This window comes from Bos indicus, chromosome 4 (genome assembly GCF_029378745.1).
Source record: "Bos indicus isolate NIAB-ARS_2022 breed Sahiwal x Tharparkar chromosome 4, NIAB-ARS_B.indTharparkar_mat_pri_1.0, whole genome shotgun sequence".
NCBI lineage: Eukaryota > Metazoa > Chordata > Mammalia > Artiodactyla > Bovidae > Bos > Bos indicus.
Genome location: NC_091763.1, coordinates 89267621 through 89287247, shown reverse-complemented (window position 1 = coordinate 89287247; position 19627 = coordinate 89267621). Strand labels below are relative to the sequence as shown.

Here is a 19627-nt window from a genome sequence, read left to right as displayed (position 1 = left end):
AACATGCCAGGATGGTAGCAGGGGAGGCAGCAAACATGACTGGAGTGAGGAAATATTTTGATGTATATACGTTGACAAGATATTGCAGGGGGGACAGAGAGAGAATTCAAAGATGACTTCAGGGTTTTCAGACTTAGCATGTGAATCAATTAAAAAAAGACTCAAAGAAGCAGGCTCTAGAGGGTGATGAAGGCTGCTGCTTCAGGAAGATGCTTAATAGACACTCAAAAGAGATGATAAGTAAGCTGTCAGATATATAAGCCTGGGATTCAGGAGGTGGTCAGGGCTGGATATATACATTTGATAATCATTAGCAAAGAGATCAGGAGAAGGCACTGGCAACCCACTCCAGTACTCTTGCCTGGAAAATCTCATGGACGGAGAAGCTTGGTAGGCTGCAGTCAATGGGGTCCCGAAGAGTCGGACACGACTATGTGACTTCACTTTCACTTTTCACTTCCATGCATTGGAGAAGGAAATGGCAACCCACTCCAGTGTTCTTGCCTGGAGAATCCCAGGGGCAGTGGAGCCTGGTGGGCTGCTGTCTATGGGGTCGTGCAGAGTCGGACACAACTGAAGCGACTTAGCAGCAGCAGCAGCAGCAAAGAGATGGTATTAGCATGTGGGGTCTGGATGAGGTCACATGAGAGAATGTTGATAGAAAAGAAGATGAAACCCTGGCCTTAGTCATGGGACACTCTAATATTTGGAGGTAGGAAGAAGAAAGCAAGTAAGCAAAGAAGCCTGAGAAGGAGAGGCTGCAGAAGAAGGAAGAAAATTAGGGTGGTAAATGTCAAAAACAAAAATATACCCAATGCTCCTCATAGGTTGAGAAAGATGAAGATGGAGAGGTGACCACTGGGTAGGGCGAGATGGAGGTGCTGATAAACTGAATGCAGAGTGTTGAGTAGATAGTAAGAAATGAGGAAACGGAAACACTTGTTTCCACTGGGTTTAGCTCTAAAGAAGGCAGTGGGCAGAAACAGGGAAAATTCATTCATTCTGACAGGAGGGAAGGTGGAATTGGAGGGTAAGGATGCAGGTAGAGGTTGACTTGATTTTGAAAACGAGAAGTTGTATAGAAAGCAATTGTTCTTTTTTTTCCAAAAGCATCCATCCCCATATTTGTTGCTTGATGAAAAGTTAGATCAAAGAAGAATGAAAGCTGCAATGGGACTCCTGAATACTCACTTGGTGTAAATTTGTTTTCATGTTTCATGTTTATATGCCAGTTGTTTAAAACCAATCATCTTAGTATTTAGGGAAGCTTTCTAGTTAACTATATGTAGAAAAGTAAATAATACAACAACATTTAAAATACTTTAAATTGCTGTTTGGCATCAACATAAAATATAATTATTCTCTGATTACTATCTTCTGTCCCACGGGTCTCTCAAGAAGCATAAAAAATACAACACTGGAACATTCAGTGATAACAGGTGATTATATAAATGATTATTCTTCTGAACTGTTATGCAGTAAGCGTATATAAATAAACAAAACCCAGCTTGCTCTAGTCAGTCTCTTCAGATTGCCATATTCAGAATTTTAATGCTGTGTTTGCCTCTGCTTTGCTGAGTAACAGTGAACTAGCAATTGAGCTATTCTATGCCCATTCAAATATATAAAACCACTGACAAAGGACCAGTATTTTAAGAGCTTGATGCCCTCTTAATGAAGCAGTATCAATATATTTTTTCTAATTTCTGTATCACAGTAAAATACATAGAACATAAAATTTATAATGTTAACCAATTTTAAATGAGCACTTAAGTGGTATTAAGTATATTCATATTGTTGTGTAACTCTCAACACCATCCACATCCATAACTTTTCATAAAATACAAAATGTTTCCTGAATTTGTATGACATCACTGAGCAGGTGTCATGCTAATCTTCTCTGTATTGTTCCAATATTAGTATATGCACTGCTTCAGTGAGCACTGACACACATTTTAACGAAAACACTTATTTACATAAAGGAGTAAAAAGTATAGATGGTGACTCTGAAAGACAAGCAAGATTCATTTGATGACAACTGTAAAACTAAGAGCTTTGATCAATTCTATAGTGCTGCCTCGCAGAGTATTGACACATGGAAAGTGACTAAAATACCTTCTGATTCTACACACAGGGATGGAATACAGGGATAGATTATTTGGTCCAAAATGATCATTGCTGTATTCTCCCAATTTGTCTAGTTAAAAAGGAAACAACTGAAAAATAACTCAAATCTAGGTTGAGTTCTTACTCTATGCCAGACACTATGCTAAATCATGCACAATGCATTTCCAGCTTACTTCAAAAATAAAATGTCTTATTTTCATTTTAAAGACAGTAAGACTAGATTCAGAAATGGTAGTATAATTAACTACACATGGTCTCACAACCAGTAAGATGTGGGTGAAAGATACGGCTCTGGGTTAGCTTGGCCACACAGCCCTTGCTCTTAATCTCTGTAATCTATTGTCTAAAGGTGACCACATCTGCCCCCAATTTTTTCAGTTTATGGCCTCAGACAGCCCCCCAAACACACCCTGTTCTGTGAACATATCCTGTTCTTATGATTCTTTTTTGCTTGTGCAAACATTTATATGCTGAACAATGCTACTTACCTCATCCAGGTTTTGTGTTGAACTCTCACAATTATTTCTAAATGTTTGCAAGAAAACATTTTCTTGATAGCTACAGTCAAGATTTGTGGTTTGGGAGGATGGGGAAAGATTTCATCAATATTCTTTGGTGCAGTTTCCGTGTGTTCAGGTTTACAATTTGCTGACTTCTGGAACAATGGTTTGAAATTAGAACATCTCTTGAAATAAAGCTGCTGTGCCAGAAGACATCACATAGAATTCCATTTCAGCTCTGATGTACAAACAATCCTGCATGAGTCTGATCCTCACACTTGTTATGCACTAAGTGCCTGCCTGCATGCATGCGTGCTCAGTTGCGTCTGACTCTCTTTGACCCTATGGACTGTAGCCCACCAGGCTTCTCTGTCCATGGGATTTTCCGGTGGGGTGCTATCCAGAATGGGCCCTAATGTAGCTTTCATTCACTATCTAACTCAGGAAGCCCTTAAATATTTGTAAGCTGTTGGTGAGGTTTTTGCTTGTTTTGTTTAGACTGTTTGCAGGCTCTCCTCACCCAGTGCTCCCCCTTTTGTTACCTACCAGGAACTCTTTGCTGTGGCAAGGGCATTGCGTTTGGAAGACACCCCTGACCCAGGTTTGATGTTGACTCCTTCACTTTTTGCACCTAATGCACAATGATGTTCAACTTTTTTTTTCCTAAGAGTACAGATATAATTTTACATTTACCTGTGATCCAGTAGACATTTATACAGTTGAGAAATGCTTCATATTTGTTGGGGGAAGGGTAGAGGAGATTGGTAAAGAGCTTTAATCTTTTTTTATTTTTTTTAAGTTTTTTTGTTGTAGACTATTTTTAAAGTCTTAATTGAATTTGTTACAATATTGCTTCTGGTTTAGGTTTTGGGTTTTGGCTGCAAGGCATGTGGGATCTCAGCTGCCTGACCAAGGATTGAACCTGCACCCCCTTCAATGGAAGGCAAAATCTTAACCAGTGGGCCAACAGGGAAGTTCCAGGGGAATTTAATCTCATGCCAACAAAGTTACGTGACAAAATAAGTGGATCTGGGTGAGTTTCATGTTCCCTCCTGCTTCCTTCCTTTCCACACTCCTTTTCTTTTCTTCCCTGAGCTTTCTCCCCCAGCAGAACCTGACCAGCCAGAGACAATACCCCGCAGTTCAGGTTAGATGCATGTGGGCAGGAGGATGGAAGAATGGCTTTCCTAATCCCTTTCCTTTTACTCCCCTCTTTTCACACTGGGTTCTGTGCTGTTGGAAAACATATCTCAACACGGAGACCCCCTCAGACAACTTTACTGTCTCAAGCCAGGCTGGCTTTTACCTTCATTTACAATTTTGTAAATTCTGAGATACCTGGTTTTTATTTATTTAAGAAAATGTGGTACATACATACCATCAAGTATGATTTGGCCTTAAGAAAGAAGGAAATTCTGCAATATGCAACCACATGGATGAATCTTGAGGACATGAAAGTGAAAGTGAAGTAGCTCAGTTGTGTCCGACTCTTTGTGACCCCATGGACTATAGCCTACCACGCTCCTCCGTCCATGGGATTTTCCAGGCAAGAGTACTGGAGTGGGTTGCCATTTCCTTCTCCAGAGGATCTTCCCAGGTCTCCCGCATTGTAGGCAGATGCTTTACCATCTGAACTACCAGAAAAATCTCTGCTAAGTGAAATAAGCCAATCACAGAAAGGCAAATACTGCAAAATCCACTTGTATAAAGTAAATCAGAAACCAACACAATATTTTAAAGCAACTATCTTCCAATTAAAAATACATAAATTAAAAAATAAAGAAAGTCAAATTCATAGAACCAAAGAGTAAAATGGTGGGACTGGAGGGAGGAGGAAATGGGGAGTTACTGCAGAAATTTTCAGCAATGCAAGACGGATGAGTTCTAGAGCTCTGCTGTACAACGTTGCCTCTGTAGTCAGCAAAGCTGTATCATACATTCAAAAGGGCTTCCCTGGTGGCTCAGCAGCAAAGAATCTGTCTGCAATGCAGGAGACACAGTTTCAATCCCTGGTTTGGGAAGATCCCTTGGAGAAGGAAATCGCAACCCACTCTAGCATTCTTGCCTGGGAAATCCCATGGATAGGAGAACCTGGAGGGCTACTGTCCATGAGGTCATGAGAGTCATACACGATTTAGCAACTAAACAACAATAACAACACTCTCATAAATTTGCTAAGAGGCTAGATTTCATGTTGTGTTCTTGCCAAAATAAAGAATATTAAACAACAATAACAAAAAAATAGCTGCTTTTTAAAATCTAGATTTCCAGTGCAGAAAGCGAGACTGCATTTGAGTGGTGCTTAAACTTTCCAAATGCATCTGGTCTCTCTAATCTAGCAGTTTTTCACACCCAGAAAGTAATTTAACTGTGTGGAGCTGAAGAGCTGACTTTCTAGTGCTTGTGAGCTCTTTTAAATTATGTTACCCAGAAAAAAATTCTGACTAAGTACCATAAGCAAAACACATCTTAAAATCTGGGCTATTGCTTAAATGAATAAACTTTTGAATGCTTAAAGATATGATATTTCCCAAGTTATCATTTAGGAGATAAACTACTACTTTAAATTTTCTCCCCCTAACTTTCAATTATTTTCAATTGCCAAATATAATTCTTGATAAAGCAGACAATATTTCTTCAACATGGGAAATTTTTAGTGTCTTCAGCTTATAATTTTGTTGCCTCAATTTTAATTGTAATTTGTGTTTTCTGAGCCAGAATAGTTTAAAATGAGCACAAAAGTTTCCATTGTTTAGTGTCCTACAAAATGAATATGTCTGAGTTGCAGTCATTAAGAGCCTTACATGGGTCAGTTTTTGTTATTGTGTCCCCTCTTCCCTCCAACCCCACTTTATTTTTTAGCATGAGTGAGCTAAGAAGAAGCAACTATTATTTGACCAATTTACTTAAATAGAAAATGAGTGACTCTGTGTCTCCTAGAAAGATGGCTGGATGTGTTTTTAAATTCTGAATGCTACAACTAAATTTAGCCAAAGTGTATTGCTTTCTGAATGCTTCCAAAATGGAACACTGTGCTTTGATTGTTGCTTTGGGAGTCTCATTAAGACTCTAAAAGGTCAAAGGAGTAAAGACTGAAGCAAAATACATTCATTTACAATACACACAGCACAATCAAAATGTAGAAATCAGCTACATATGTGATGTGGTTTTCTTCCAGGGTATTTGTATAATAGAGTCCTGTTTTTGTGGTTAGCTGATATGTCTAAATGGTTACATTTATTCGACCAAATGTCTACAGTGTTGTTACTAGTGGAGAAACATTTCAGATTGCCAAATGCTTGTTTCATAAATTAATTTCTGAACAGAGGGTGATGTTGGAATCAGATATTTTTCCCATAAAGTGAGATGGCTATCCCCATAGCGGACAGGTTTTTACTTTCTTAAGAGACAGACATTTTTTATAAGACTTCTGCTCTAACACACACTTTGAAAATTTCATGAGGGGAGGAGAGAATGCCGTGACTTTGGCCCCTGGAAAGTTGCCTGTGAAGGATGACATCAGATCTTGACAAAGAATACAAACTAACTTAAAACTCAGTTTTCCCAGAAGAGTCTGCTCTAGCTTGAAACTCAATTTTCTCAGGTACATTTCAGTAATTTGTTTCTGCCAGTAATAAGGAGATTATTTTCATGTGAATGTGATGATATCCTATAGAGGAATCAATGGGAGTGTTCCTTTAATTTGAATTTAGCCTTTTCTCTAACATATTAAGAGGACAGAATAATTTTTTAATATCTTGCTACTTGGTTTTCCACATTCTAGATTTTAGCAATTATTTTCTTTGGCTCCTGAATATCTCAGTAACCTCATAACTTTCCTTTTTGTGTCCATAACTGATTGCAATAGTATTTAATATTCTTATAAGGATTAACAAATACCATAGTCCAGGCACTTGTCCAGGTGCTAGCAACTCATCAGTGCATGTGGGCTCAGTCACTTCAGTCATGTCTGACTCTATGCGATCCTATGGACTATAGCCCAACAGGCCCCTCTGTCCATGGGATTCTCCGGGCAAGAATACCATAGAGGGTTGCCATGCCCTCCTCTAGGGGATTTTCTGAACCCAGGGATTGAACCAGCATCTCCTGAGTCTCCCGCATTGCAGGCAGATTCTTTACCCACTGAGCCACTTGGGAAGCTCCTAAAAATTCCATCAATGAAATACAAATAAAAATCTCTGCCTATATGGGCCTTTCATTTCTGTATATGTATTTACACTTAAGTTTATCTTTTCCAGCTCCCCCCACCCCAAGCTTCAATAAAAATTTCCAAACTTGTCACCAATATTACAATTTTAAAGATTGTAAACTTTTGGAAGAAATGACTATGAATTACTTTCAATCTGAGGATACAGTGTCCCTGGCACTCTTTGGAGCTGAGAACTAAATCAATGTTATTTACTGTTTTTACCAATGAAAAGGTCAGTGTTTCTTAAATTGTGTCCTTTGGACCACTGCTGTCAGAATCCCTTTTAGGCAGTGGTCACAGTCCCTGAGACCCACTTCAAAGCTCCTGATTCAGGATATCAGGGTGAGGATCAGGAATCTACATTTTAAAGAAGCAGTCTAAGTGACCCCTACACATGCTGACAACTAAAAATTAAGTACTAATTTAGACAAAGAGCTGAAGAAAGTGAATCTTATATTAGAAAATGACCATAAGCAATTGTATGAAGAGGACTGACCTTGTGTATGCTCAGTAGTTAACATGGTGCGAAAGGGCAAAAGAAGTTGTCTTTCAGAAACAACTGGCACCAGACTTTCTCCTGGGGAGAAGACTGTTTCTTGTTAAGGAAAACTTTGATTCTGCTTGGAGAGAGAACATAAGCCAAGGAGAATAAAGGTCACTGAGGCACAAAGAGAAAACAAAATTGAAACAAGATTGGAGGCGGGGAGACTGAACAGAGAACCACACATCTCGGGGGAAGGGGGAAGGCTGGCAACTGGTGGAAATGGCCTGCTGCTGCTGCTGCTAAGTCGCTTCAGTCGTGTCCGACTCTGTGTGACCCCATGGACTGCAGTCTATCAGGCTTCTCCGTCCATGGGATTCTCCAGGCAAGAACACCGGAGTGGGTTGCCAATGGCCTAGCAGATGTCTAAGACAAGTTTTAGGCATTTGTGTGGTTGTGATATCAAATCTTTTTTTTTTTTTTTCTTCTCAAATACTCAGTTATGGCTGTTACACACACAAAAGCCTGGTGTGAGTGGTTTTCGTGGGAAACAAATTAAATCAGTGGAGGGCTGCATTGAGGTTAAAGAGGAGCAGTGAGGATGAAGGAACACCTAACCACCAGAAGCTGGAAAGAAGACGGAGGATTAAGAAGGGAGAAATCAGAGCCAGAGAGCTTCGAGAAATGGTGGGAGATTTTCAGAAGTTCAGAGGAAGACAATTGTCTTCCCACTGAACAAGCAGTTTGAGGTTCAAGCTAATCGTATATAGATCTTGAAGGGCAGGATTAGCAAGTGGACATTTGGCATTATGGTTAGGTTACCATTTTATGTGGTTATGCCTTATCTTTTTGACTAGATTTTGAGTTTCTAGTTAGAGTATTCTTGTCTTTTTTTTAATTATTAATCACTTTTCTTTTTTTTTTAATTATTAATCACTTTTCTGCATGGTATATTTTCTACACTATATGCTGCCACATATTTATTGAAATGTTTTGTGCTATAAAGTGAAAAATGTAGTGGATTGTGAATAAAAATGTGTCCTAGATTAAGATCTTTCCTTTATTCCCTTGTGGACCTTTTAAGTTTTGTACAGACACTTTTAGAAAATAACTTGTCTGTGCCTTTATTTCTAGAATGTCTGAGTTATTTAATATTTACCATTTCAGTGGAATGAAATGCCATTTCTTGAAAATAACATCTATAAACTACTTTTCTCTATGAAAATATATGATACTTTAATTTCCTGAAGTTAGTTTAATTTCCAAGCAAGTATTTCAGATCTTATATGTGCTCTGAAGCCTTATTATTATTTTAACTTTGTGACTTAAAAATTTGTGGCTAAGCTCATTACATTTTTAATGCTGGAAGTACATTTATTTTCCTATGAAGCTTCTAAATAATTAGAATAATTATACTTGGCATCTAGAATTTTGTTGGAGCATTAAAAACTACTACTTGGGTAAAAGAAAATCAAAGCACAAACAAGTGGGTAAGGTACAGAATGGCATTTTATCTTTTGAATTCTGGTCATGACTCTAACAGTAATTTCTGTGCAGTGAGAAGTTCCCTTTAAATCTTTTTCATCTGCAAGAAAGTTTTTGTGTTGACCTTATATATATTAGTGTAAGTCTTTACAACAAGACCTTGAAATAAGTTACAGCCATTCCTCAGCATCCCTAATAGATTGATCTTTGGACCTCTGCTGCTGCTGCTGCTGCTGCTAAGTCACTCCAGTCGTGTCCGACTCTGTGCGACCCCATAGACAGCAGCCCACCAGGCTCCGCCATCCATGGGGTTTTCTAGGCAAGAGTACTGGAGTGGCTTGCCATTGCCTTCTCTGTTGGACCCTTAGAGATGTTATAATCAGCAGATGCTCAAGTTCCTTATAGAAAATGGCACAGTGTCTCTGTATAACCCATGCACATCCTCCTACATAATTTTATCATCTCTAGACTACTTATAATACATAATGCAATGTAAATGCTATGTAAATAATTGTAAATACAATGTAAATGCTATGTAAATAGTTGCTGAGCATGCAGCAAATTCAAGTTTTGCTTTTTTGGAACTTTCTCGATTTGTTTTCTCTGAATATTATTGATCTATATTTGGTTGAACTGAAAGATGTGGAAATGGTGGACACCAAGGACCAACTGTATACACATGTAAGTTATTGACAATATATTTATCTTCTGCTTTTATAACCAACCATTTTGCATGGCAGGGAATATCATTTCCATTTGATACACAAGTGTGGCAGACAGCCTTTAGGCTTGCCTCTGATGAATCACGATTCTCTCTTGATTATTTGAGTGTGGGCTTGACCTAGTCACTATTTCTAAAAATAGAATATGGCAAAAGTGATGGGATATCACTATCAAGATTAGGTTACAAAGAAAAGGTAGCTGCCATTTTCCTTTCCTTTCTTCCTGTCTCATAGGTTGTCTCTGAAGGAAAGCAGCTGCTGTGTTGTGAGGTGCCCTGTGGCAAGGGTCATGTGATAAGGAACTAACATCTCCAGTCAATGGCCAATGAGGACCTAAGATCTGCCAGTGGCCATATAGGTGGTTTGGAAGTATCCTCAGCAGAACCTTAATTTAAATACACCTACCTTAGGAAGCATCACTACGAACAAAGCTAGTGGAGGTGATGGAATTCCAGTTGAGCTATTTCAAATCCTGAAAGATGATGCTGTGAAAGTGCTGCACTCAATATGCCAGCAAATTTGGAAACTCAGCAGTGGCCACAGGACTAGAAAAGGTCAGTTTTCATTCCAATCCCAAAGAAAGGCAATGCCAAAGAATGCTCAAACTACCGCACAATTGCACTCATCTCACACACTAGTAAAGTAATGCTTAAAATTCTCCAAGCCAGGCTTCAGCAATATGTGAACTGTGAACTTCCAGATGTTCAAGCTGGATTTAGAAAAGGCAGAGGAACCAGAGATCAAATTGCCAACATCCGCTGGATCATGGAAAAAGCAAGAGAGTTCCAGAAAAACATGTACTTCTCCAGGACTCTTGCCTGGAAAATCCATGGATGGAGGAACCTGGTAGGCTGCAGTCCATGGGGTTGCGAAGAGTCGGACACGACTGAGCGACTTCACTTTCACTTTTCACTTTCATGCACTGGAGAAATAAATGGTAACCCACTCCAGTGTTCTTGCCTGGAGAATCCCAGGGACGGGGGAGCCTGGTGGGCTGCCAGTTTTGGGGTCGCACAGAGTTGGACACGACTGAAGCACTTAGCAGTAGCTGATTTATTGACTATGCCAAAGCCTTTGACTGTGGATCACAATAAACTGTGGAAAATTATGAAAGAGATGGGACTATCAGACCACCTGACCTGCCTCTTGAGAAACCTGTAGGCAGGTCAGGAAGCAACAGTTAGAACTGGACATGGAACAACAGACTGGTTCCAAATAAGAAAAAGAGTCTGTCAAGGCTGTATATTGTCAGCCCGCTTATTTAACTTATGAGAAACGCTGGGCTGGAGGAAGCACAAACTGGAATCAAGATTGCAGGGAGAAATATCAATAACCTCAGATATGCAGATGACACCACCCTTATGGCAGAAAGTGAAGAAGAACTAAAGAGCCTCTTGATGAAAGTGAACAAGGACAGTGAAAAAGTTAGCTTAAAGCTCAGCATTCAGAAAACTAAGATTATGGCATCCAGTCCCATCACTTCATGGGAAATAGATGGGGAAACAGTGGAAACAGTGGCTAACTTTATTTTTCTGGGCTCCAAAATCACTGCAGATGGTGAGTGCAACCATGAAATTAAAAGACGCTTACTCCTTGGAAGGAAAGTTATGACCAACCTAGACAGCATATTAAAAAGTAGAGACATTACTTTGCCAACAAAGGTCCATCTAGTCAAGGCTATGGTTTTTCCAGTGGTCATGTATGGATGTGAGAGTTGGACTATAAAGAACGTTGAGTGCCAGAGAATTGATGCTTTTGAACTGTGGTGTTGGAGAAGACTCTTGAGAGTCCCTTGGACTGGAGGAGATCCAACCAGTCCATCCTAAAGGAAATCAGTTTGAACGTTCATTGGAAGGACTGATGCTGAAGCTGAAGCTCCAATACTTTGGCCACCTGATTCGAAGAACCAACTCATTTGAAAAGACCCTGATGCTGAGAAAGATTGAAGGCGGGAGGAAAAGTGGATGACAGAGGATGAGATGGTTGGATAGCATCACCGAATGGATGGACATGAGTTTGAGTAAACTCTGGAATTTGGTGACGGAAAGGGAAGCACAGCATGCTACAGTCCATGGGATCGCAAAGAGTGACACAACTGAGCAATTGAACTGAACTGAATTCGTGAAGAAACTGAGTCCCCAGAAGGTCATCTGATTTGAACAGGGAATCATGTAAAGAATTGAAAATTTTTTCAACTCTAACATAAAACTGTTCAATCCTAACACATTGTTACTTTAATATATGTATAAAGAAGTATTACTGTTTGTAAAGCTGCTGTTTGCTTAAAAATAAACCTGTCATTTAAGTATTTTCTGTATGTTGTGCCAACAAGGTAGAACATTAACTTATCTGTTTACTTTTTTTTGGTTTTTAAAAATTTTTTGTGAAGTAATTTATTATCTTCCTCCTACCTTGTTCCTTCCAAACTTTACACACTTCCGGAATCAACCAAACTGTTTGCCTAATCTGAAATCTGAATCCTAATTAATGATAAAAATTTAAACTTTGTTGGCACATCACACTTTAAAAGGATTTGTATTATTTTGTAATTTAATTTCTAAATATACCACATGAATTTATAATTTAATGTCTTAATTGTAATGCTCTAATTAAAAGCTAGCAAAATTATTATGAATTATAACATGAAGGGATTTTCATCTTGTTCTTTTGCTGTATGAAGGATGATTGTTATATCACATTTTAGAGGGTAATAACAGCTTTTTTGCACTATGTAAATACTAGTGGAGATTCTTCTGTAACTAATAAAATATTTATTGAAATGTAAAAAAAAAAAAAAAAAAAAAAATTTAAAGGTTTGCAGACCACTTGGTCTGAGAAGTTCTCCCTTCTCTGGGAGAAGGTGGTATTGAAGATACCTAAATGAAGTGAGGCATGTGGACCTCTGGGGAATAAGCGTGTAGGCAGAGAGATTGGCAAGTGCAAATGTTCTGCCATGAGAACACTGGATCAGCATCAAGACCAATGTAGAGGGACTTCCCTGGTGGTTCAGGGGTTAAGACGTTAAGACGTCACCTTCCAATGTAGGGGGTGTGGGTTCAATCTCTGGTTGGGGAGCTAAGATCACCACACCTCACAGCCAAAAAACCAAAACAGAAGCAATATAGTAACAAGTTCAATGAAGACTTTAAAAATGGTTCACATAAATAATCTTAAAAAAAAAACCAAAAACAGTGTAGATAGAAAAGCAAACTAGAGAAAGATGTAAGGATGAAGTTAAAGAGATAGAGGCCAGATTATGCAGAGCTTCCTAACCATGGCAAGGACTTTGAATTTTGTTCTAAATCTAATTGGGAAGACACTAGAGTATTTTAAACAGAGAAGTGATATGATTTGATGCACTTCTTAATATTTGCGGAGAATGGAAAGAGAAACAACAGGATAGGTAAAGCCTCAGTAAAAAGATTTATCGAAGTGTATAACTTGCCTAGATGAGTGGTAATGATAGCCTGGACTAGAGATAGGAGTGAAATGGTAATAAATGGTAGAAGGAGTGCATGGACATTGAAGTCGTTTTCATTTCTGGTTGCTTCTATTTTGTCAAAGAGCATGCACTTTTGGAAGGGAGGTTTAACTATGACCAGAGTGCCATCTAGGTTTTTGATCACTGGAACTTCACAGTTTTGAAATTACGTCTGTGCTCTGCTTTAACCAAATTGAATGAGCAGTCTTGACTGAGGGCACTGAGGCATTAGAGAAGCCTTCAAGTCAAGGTATGTCTAAAGGCATAATCCAAGTGAGGCTTCCCTTTAGATTTTGAGCAGATGACCACAATCGCTGAAAAGAGTCAAACATTTATTTGCTTTTGCCCTACACAAACTGAAGTTGGTTTTTGTTTTTCTCTCATTATCCTTTGACCAACCTTCTTGGGAGATCTCAGAGAACTCTCCAAACATTTCACTTTTTATAATTGTTCTTTTTCTAAGATCACACACACACACACAGAAATAACACAAATTATATTTGATTTTGTTGTGTATGAGAACACACATTCTTAAATAATATGGACAGACTGTCTAAGTTTGGATGTTGGTTGAGATTCCCAGGGAGCTGAACACTGGCACTTTTATTTTGAAATGTCCTATTGCTGCCTGATCAGCATTAACCTTCCATTTTCTCCTCAAAGGTGAACTGGAGTCTTTCATTCTTTACATCTGTCCCTCTAGGGGGCCTAGAGTTGAACACGGTTCAGGAGAGCTCTTTGTGTACTTGATTTCTTCACAAGCTTTGTTTTGGAGAAAGAAAAAAAGTAAATGCTTATCTGGTCATTTTGAGTCTTTTCATCTTAAAGCAAGAAATTATATGGTAAAATTTCAGTAAGCATCACTGATAAATATTTCCCTTTTGTTAAGTGTAACTGACTTTTTTCAGATTTCAGAAATAAGGTTTAATATGTATTCAGTATAAACAATATGAAACATTCATTTGTCTATGGGGTATGTTTCAGATTTAAAGTAATACATTTAAAACCCACAGATCAGATTCCTCAATAATAAGTTCATGTAACTATGGATTTTAAAATAATATATTTTTGAGAATGAAATGAATGATATTTGAGAAGTTACTGATTATTTATACAAGGCATTGTATATAGTAAACATTTTATGCTATAGTAAGCAAAATAAGTCAAAGATAAATATTATATGATAGAGCTTCCTTGGTGGCTCAAATGATAAAGAAATCTGCCTGCAATGCAGGAGACCTGGATTCAGTCCCTGGGTCAGGAAGATCCCCTGGAGAAGGAATTCACAACCAACTCCAGTACTCTTGCCTGGAAAATTCCATGGACAGAGGAAGCCTGGCAGGGCTCAAAAAGATCCCTGGCATGGGATCAAAAAGAGTCGGATATGACTGAGTGACTTTCACTTTTCACTGTCTGATGTTACTTTTATGTGGACTCCCCAGAATACAAAAAAAAAACTAGTGAATATAACAGAATTGCAGCAGACTAACAGATACAGAAACAGGCCAGTGGTTACCAGGGGGTGAGGAAGGTGCAATATAGGAGTGAGGAAGTGGGAGGTCCAAACTGTTGGATGTAAGGTAAGCTACAAGGATGTATTGTGTAACACAGGGAATACAACTGATATTTGTAATAACTGTAAATGGAAATTAACCTCTAAAAATTACATAAGGGACTTCCTTGGTGGTCCAGTGGTTAAGAATCTGCCTTCCAATGTAGGGGATGTGGGTTCGATCCCTGGTCAGGGAACTCAGATAGCACATGCCACCTGGAAGTTAAGCCGATGTGCCGCAACTACTGAAGCCCGCGTGTCATAACTAGACATTCTGTGCAGTGTAACGAAAGATCCTGCATGGCAAAATGAAATCCCAAGTGCTGCAACCAACACCCAAAGCAGCCAAATAAATAAATACTAAGAAAATAAAAATTATATTAAAATGCAGTTGGTAGCTCTGCTGGTAAAGACTCCACCTGTAATGCAGAAGACCCCGGTTTGGTTCCTGGGTCAGGAAGATCCCCTGGAGAAGGGGTAGGCTACCGACTCCAGTATTCCTGTGCTTCCCTTGTGGCTCAGAGGGTAAAGAATCTGCCTATAATGCGGGAGACCTGGGTTTGATCCCTGGGTTGGGAGGATCCTCTAGAGGAGGGCATGGCAACCCACTCCAGTATTCTTGCCTGGAGAATCCCTATGGACAGAGAAGCCTGGCAGGCTGCAGTCCCTGGAGTCACAAAGAGTTGGACAAGCCTGGCTGACTAAGCACAGGATCTCTCACCCTATTCACCATTCCTGGATTGTCTACTATATTTAACCCACCCCAAGTGACGAATGGTCCTGCAAGCAGTTGGCTGAATTTACAGAGCAGGCATTTAACACACACAAAAATGTTATTTTCCTTCTCTCAGATTTGAGAAACATTATATCATGATAAAAACTGGAACAATTCCAGCCTCAGAAGTGTCGTCTAGAATTCCCACATGTCACAAATTTCCACTTCAGAGTGGAGATATCATAATTTATAAACTTTTAGGGAATAAAAAAGGACTAACCACTAGGTTGGATGTTAATAAGATGATGTATATTATTTGTGTTTTTCCTTATTATGTAAAAGCAAAGTTTTTTCACTACATTAGCACAGTTAATTTATTATTTTCAAACTAGTGCTTAAACTTCTGGAACACATAATTAATGGGTTCTTGGAAACCTCTGAATTGCCCAAAGTCAATGGTGGTTCTTCCCATCTGTCATCTTAATGTGTAGTATGTCTCCCAGATGCATTAAAACACAAAGATACATACTAAACTTCTTTGCATCCCCATTGGCACTAAGCCAATGGGAAGAGTAGTCAGAAATGAATTCTTTACAAGAAAACTCCAAAACTGGAAGCCCTGATTTAAAATAAACTTGGATGTCACTCAGCTTTGCCAACCAACTCTTTCAGACTGCAAATGACACATTTTTTTATAGAGCTATTTAGATAATAATGGAAGAAGGTTTAATCACTTGTTTTCTAAAGTAGCACCCAATATCAGCTCCATGAGTTTGATGACTGCTTAGAAAATGATCCGTTTGCATCTGTTTTCAGTTGAGATTATTAAATTGGAAATGATAAAAAAAATATGTTAATATTCAGCATACACTTGGCTTTGGTCATATTCTGAGAGATTATATTTTGATCCAGAATTATGGCACTCAAAGTTATTGAGAATGAATTAATTTCTGGCTCCCATATCTCTTTCCATGATAAAAGAGTGATGGAAAAATTGGGTAAGTAAATTTAGTGTTTTATGTTGTCTCATGTTGGAATTGAACCTAGTTTAGCGTGGGGAGAATCCAAATCACAGCTGAAAGGAGACCAAGTTTGTAGTGGAAAAACAGTACTACAAACAGCAAGTCCAAAGAATGAGGCAAGCTCAAGAATAGAGGGTCGGGGTGGTGAGAAATGAAGTCAGAAAGCTGGAGAAAAAGAAAGTTAGAATGTAGCTTAAGGAATTAGTCCAGTACAGAGGTTTATGACTCCCTGGTGGCTCAGACAAGTAAAGCATCTGCCTACAATGCGGGAGACCCAGGTTCAATCCCTGGGTTGGAAAGATCCCCTGGAGAAGGAAATGGCAACCCACTCTAGTACTCTTGCCTGGAAAATCCCATGGATGGAGGAGCCTGGTAGGCTACCGTCCATGGGGCCGCACAGAGTTGGACATGACTGAGTGACTTCACACTAAGGCATTAGTCCCCTACAGAGGTTTATGACTAAGGTCAACCATTTTCAGACAGTGCCAGCATTATTCTGCAGCAATGGTGCACATCAAAGTAAGAATGGGGATTTACGGGAACTGTAAAAGCAAAACACAAACCTCCACTGTCTCCACTCCTTACCCATAATTGTTGTAGCTCCTTCACTATTTATTTTATTTTTGTACAGTATAGCTAAAAATTTGAGTGTCAGGCTAGCTAAAACACCAGGTTTCCCTGACTCTGTCCTAGTCAATGGCTACCTTTGTGTATAGTTAGAATAACATCCCTTTTTACTCTCTGGAGTTTCCCAGTTTGGATGACAAAGTTTATGGTCATTCTAGTGAAGGACAAACATGAATGCTTTAATGCTTTTGGATTACATGATTATTATTTTACTTACAAAGTCTGTTGAAATCCATGTAGGAAAAGATTTGTTTGTTTGATCATTCTAGAAAGTGATGAGATATATTCCTGGAGAATATTTTTAAAAATAGATAAATCTGGTTCTTAAGAGTTCAGGACATCAGAGATCCACAGACTATGAGGGTAAGTTTAAGAAAATTGATATGAAGTTAAATTACTTAGTTCCATTTCATTGGACTTTTCCCCCTTAAGTTCAAATATTTTCTTTTGTTTGGAACGTGGTCTTCTATTTCTCTGTTTTGCTTGACTCTGTGTTGGTGTCCATGCATTAGATAGATTGCCCCTCTCCCCATCTTGAAGAAGGGGCCCCATGTAGGAGATGAGCCTCATCCTTCAACCCTGTCCTGGCTCTCTCAAACTTTTGCAATTGTTCAAGCAGCCAATTTTTAGTAGCTCCCTGTAGTTGAGGGTTTTCCTATCCTGTGTCCCAAAGGGAAGGATCTCTGGCAGGAGGGAGATTCAGGCAGATTGGCAGCCTGACCCTCAGGTAGCAGTTTTGAAAATATGCAAATGTATACAGTCCTGTGGTACCCCAAGCTTAAGCTCCACAGGCCACCAGAGTCAGATCTAGAGGTGTCTTCTGGGTGTCAGCTGCAAAAACCAGGGCAGAAGATGTACTTAAAACCTCCCCTCTAGGAGATACTGGTGATCAGGAACACGCAGAGGGAGATTAGGAAGATGGGACGCATCAGCTAGGTTGACGCCAGGTGGAGGCTACAGACCTCAGCTGCCAGGAAGGAGAGAGAAAACAATGGCACCCGAGGAAAACTCGGCAAGACGCCGCCTGCCAGCAGGAGCTGTGGAGAGGGAGAGTGTATAGATGACACGTGCAAGGAAAACGGCGGGAAGAGGCGGGGGGGACAAAAGAAAAAAGAAAAGAGTTTAGTTATTTTTTTCTTTTAAAGATGGTGCCTGGGGCTAGAAAGAGGCTCAGGGGACGGTGCCACCAGCCATCAGGTCCCAGATATGAGCTGAATTAGATACCTACCCCTCCTGTCAACAGCTTCAAGGTAAGCAAGTGAGTTTCATTCACAAAAATTTGGGACTTCATCCACTGCCTTTGAGTTGAGCCCTGCAGCAGCTGAGTCAGAGAGCTGGAGCCCTTTAGACTGGTTAAAACGGCCTAAAACTTGTGGGTCTTGTGGACTGAATCCAGGGGATTTTCAAAGATAGATGCTTCGACGGCTTGTCTGTCAGGGGCAGGCCTAAAAACTTGGGGTTCCCCATGCAGGTGGGGGGGCGTCAAACCCTGTACTCCTCAGGGAGAAGCTCTGGGGGTTGAGTTTCCTTCTTGCTGGGCATCGCTCTGCCCTTGGTGGGGTTTACGGGGTGACGTGTCCTAAGTCTCCTCAACCTACTTCCGCATGGGACTTATTTCTCTCATTCAGCTGATGCAAAGCAGCCCCTTGGTTATTAGGTTTATTTCAGAGGAAGTTGTTTCATATTTAGTTGCAGATTCAGTGTGCTGTGGAAGGAGGTGAGCCCAGAACCCACCTATGTCTTGTCTTGACCTAGATCTCTTTGATATAAAGAGATACTGTCAAGCTTGGTAATTTTAAAAGGTTTAATGGAATCTTAGGATCACATAAAATGTAGTGCAAGTGATAAATGAATCCTTAATTGAGATGAATAAGGAATGGTAAAGTTAATATTAGAATGGGGTCCTTTATTTTATGTAAGATATTTTTTATTCAAGGGCTATTAATGCCAAAAATGGTTAGAATTAGATGTTGAAAAAGGAGAATTCTTTAGGCTTAAAGGTAAATAGGAAAATAAAATATTCATGGGGATTTGCATTTGAAAATTGAAATAAATTTATCACTTCTCATTCTATTATTCAGTGTGGTGTTGTGTTCTAGGGGATGTTAAGACCTTTCTCATGAGCATCTGTAAACTTATTCAACTGAATGGGGCCTTCGTGTGGGGACCCTGACAACAGAGACATAGGGGAGTGACTTGATTACTTGGGTGTTTAGTAATTCTGTTAACATGGTTTGTTGTGATCATGTCTGTAATTAGAAGTTGAAAGCTGATTAAGTGAAAGTAAGTGAAAGTGAAGTTACTCAGTCTTGTCCAACTCTTTGTGAACCCATGGACTGTAGCCTACTACACTCCTCCGTCCATGGGGTTTTCCAGGCAAGAGTACTGGAGTGGGTTGCCATTTCCTTCTCCAGGGGATCTTCCTGACCCAAGGATTGAACCTGGGTCTCCCTGTATTGTAGGCAGACACTTTACCGTCTGAGCCACCAGGGAAGTCCTAAGTGGAACTAATTTGGAAGGAATTTATTAAAAGTTTGCACATGAATAAGTGTTAAACATGTAAGTTGATGTTTTCATGAAAAATATGTGTGATGATTTTTTTCCACAAAAAACTTAAGACTCTTGTCCTTAGTTCTCTTGTTTCTCCTCAATATCAAGATATAGTGGTTCAGACACCCTCTTCCACTTTCTCACTTCCCATTTCC

At 39.4% G+C, this 19627-nt stretch overlaps 1 non-coding gene and 1 pseudogene across 1 annotated transcript; both read right to left on the bottom strand.

Moving 5' to 3' along the window:
- Positions 1-19627, bottom strand: part of LOC109557938 (large ribosomal subunit protein uL22-like) — a 100765-nt pseudogene that overhangs the window by 62802 nt on the left and 18336 nt on the right.
- LOC139182885 (U6 spliceosomal RNA) lies at positions 1838-1944 on the bottom strand. Its single transcript, XR_011566444.1, has one exon. It is a non-coding gene; the product is annotated as a U6 spliceosomal RNA (small nuclear RNA).